This window comes from Elephantulus edwardii, unplaced genomic scaffold (assembly GCF_000299155.1).
Source record: "Elephantulus edwardii isolate Elephantulus edwardi_28Jun2011 unplaced genomic scaffold, EleEdw1.0 scaffold00063, whole genome shotgun sequence".
Taxonomy (NCBI): Eukaryota; Metazoa; Chordata; class Mammalia; order Macroscelidea; family Macroscelididae; genus Elephantulus; species Elephantulus edwardii.
In genome coordinates, this window is record NW_006399813.1 from 16,746,279 (window position 1) to 16,749,241 (window position 2,963).

The 2,963-nt window shown below is 40.6% G+C and overlaps 1 protein-coding gene across 1 annotated transcript in view; it reads right to left on the reverse strand.

Annotated features, from left to right (window-relative positions):
• Positions 1-2,963, reverse strand: part of BATF3 (basic leucine zipper transcription factor, ATF-like 3) — a 21,366-nt gene that overhangs the window by 17,819 nt on the left and 584 nt on the right. The window lies entirely within an intron of this gene.

Below are 2,963 nucleotides of genomic sequence, written 5' to 3' on the forward strand. Positions count from 1 at the left end.
ATGAATGGAAATCCAAAGTCTCTGTAAATTTTCATTGAAACTAATAATAAAAAAATTTAAAAAGAAAAAAAGGGGATAAATAATGCACACTGCACTAAAACAGATGAAGGAAAGGACTATTTAAAAGGAACATATGATTATATTATCTGCATGACAACAGTCCAGAATAAGAGCTGCATAGCAAAGTGGACTGAGGTGCGGGAGGAAAGTGTGCAACAATGAAAGAATTTTTTTTTCAAAGAGATAAAATAACTGGGGATGAGGTGGGTAGGGAGGAAAATGTGCAACAATGAATGAATAGATTTAAAAAAAAATGAAGGTCTGGTAAACATCGCGAGGGTACCATAGGCAGACACTGAAGAAGTGTGAGAAAGAAAAGGAGTGGGAAATGTAGTGTAGAGGACAAGACTTTTGCTTTAGAATAATATACATCTTGATTTTGTTCTTACTGTCAATATAACCTTAGGCAAAGGACTTCTCTCAATTTTCCATATCTCATCTACTAAAGGGAACCCTGGCGGGTTGGTCGTAAGGAGTTGCACTGCCAACCCCAGGGCACGTTCCAATCCTCCAGCTGTTCTGCAGAAGAAAGATGCTTTGCTACCTCCTCCCACACAATTTACTGTTTCTGAAAACCAACCAGAGGGCCAGCCATGGGTCGGTGCCAATGGTACCCAACATCTTCTATTTAAGTATGATTCATTCATTTTTCTAATAAATATGAAATTGCACTGACTACACACTGGCCACTGTCCTAGGCACTGGGGATATAAACGCTGAAAACCCTGATCTCACTGGGCTTCCAACCTAACAGCTGAATGCTTGGGCTCATTTTATAACAGGAAATGATATTTTTGCAGTTGGCACACAGTGTGCCTTCAACATGTCAAACAGGAGGGTTAGGGTTGCTGCTAATTGTGCACTGTCTCTTCCACAGGACTTGCCATCAGATCACGTCTCTTCACTCTTCATCATCACAAAAGCCACAGCACACTATACAACATAGCAGTGCACAGACTTGCTTTCTGAGAGGAGACCCTTTAACCATCTCGTTGGACTTATCTACCTCTTAGGTCCCACCTGCCAATGCAGCAGAAACAATCAGGTGAAAGGGGTGAACAAAGTGTTTAAATCTTTATATAACCATTTGCCAGATTTCTTTTAATCCTTGAAAAAATTTTGGTGCACCAACTATTCACAGACGAATCTCAGTCTATCTTGTGAATCCATATAGCCCGTAACATGTTTTAAATTCAACCCTGTAGTGTTAGTTTGCAACTCTTCTAAGTCTTTATTCCACTGCTCCAAGGCTGCCCTTCAGAGGCTGCCTTGTTTTTATTTTGTATTTCTGCCACATTTCCACATGCTGCAGCCATCCATCATTACTGCATACTTCTATGGAAGAAGAACCAGTGGACAGTTAACTTAGAAGCCAAAAAGAAGTAAAGATTGCCTCTAATATAGAAAAGGAGAATTTGTGAAGCAAGGGGGGTGGGGTGGGGAATGTTGACATTTTTGTCTTTCAGTAACAGTCCTAATTAACATTACTTGAGATGCTTGCTGTAGAATGGAGTGGATAAAAAGAAGAGTTAAATAAGTTATATTACCAAATTAATGCATGAGTATTTAGTAAACTCCAAATGAACATTTGATCTTTTTTAAATAAAAAAAATTCTAAAGAAGAAAAAAAATCTCGGGTTGAGAAACTGTGATACGAATGTACTACACCATGTACTACTACTCAGCACTCAGGAGCAACAATTTTGAAAAATACTACATAACTTGGGAGAAACTGGAGAGCATTATGCTGTGTGAACTAACTCAGTCTCGTAAGGACAAATAATGCACAAAACCATTCTTGTAAAAACAGAAAGACAATTAGTAAAAGTGTATGGAGCCCCAAGTGGAGAAGGGGTGGGAGCAAAAGGGTGAAGATGGGAAGGGGAGAAATCACAAGGTCCCACAATTTGGTTGGTGGAGGGAGGGTGTAAAGGAAATAGGAAAGATCCTATGAAAACCTTAAAAAACAGGGTAGTGGTTTACATAGTCTATCGAGGATTAATTTTTTTAAATTATTGATTAATTTTAATGAAAGTTTACAGAGACTTTGGATTTCCATTCATTCATTATTGCACTTTTCCCCCTGACCAACTTCCTCCCACTCCAGTTCGCTCTTCTCTTTGAAAAGTAAAAGAAAAAGTCTTTCATTGTTATACAATCCCTCCCAAATCCACTACACCATAAAACACAACGTATAAGAATGATTGTATGAAACACAATTGTCAATGAAGCAAAGTATGAAACACAATGTATACGAATTTTTTTTGGGAAAAAGATATTTGCAATGAGTGAAAACAAAATCTTGAGAGTTTGATGTTACTGTATATTCATTTCACCGGTGGAGAATCTTAGTCTCAGAGAAGTTGGGCTCCGGCGAGTGGGATTTTCAAAAGCAGTAAATCTCACTGCAGGAAACAGGCTATCCTTCTCCCTCTGAGCAACTGATGGATTTGAACCCTGTACCTTTACATTAGCAATGCAACTCCTCATCACTAAACCACCAGAAAGGTAGACTAAATTGCCCAAGGCTACTAGAACCATTAGGAGCGAAGCTGAACCCCAAATTCAAGTCTTTGAGTCTTCTCCAGTCACCTGATGATACCTTGTGCCAGGTACTGTGCTAGGTGGTGTACAGAAAGAAAAAAGATCCAGTCAAAACCCTTTGCCAGATGCAAAGTTCACGGAGGGCCCTCATTGATCACAGTCTCAATTTTGTGAGTGCGTGATGGTAAATGCTGCCTGGGAAAGCGCAGCTTGCCCTCACTGGGTGAGGGCAAGGAGTTTCCACACACCCTGGGGGCGGAGCCTGTGGCCACCAAGGGAGCCCCCACCCCACACTCCTGAACTGACGCGCCAGCCCTCTCCATTTACAGTGGCGGGGGAAGGGGAGGGTTGGGAGGGTT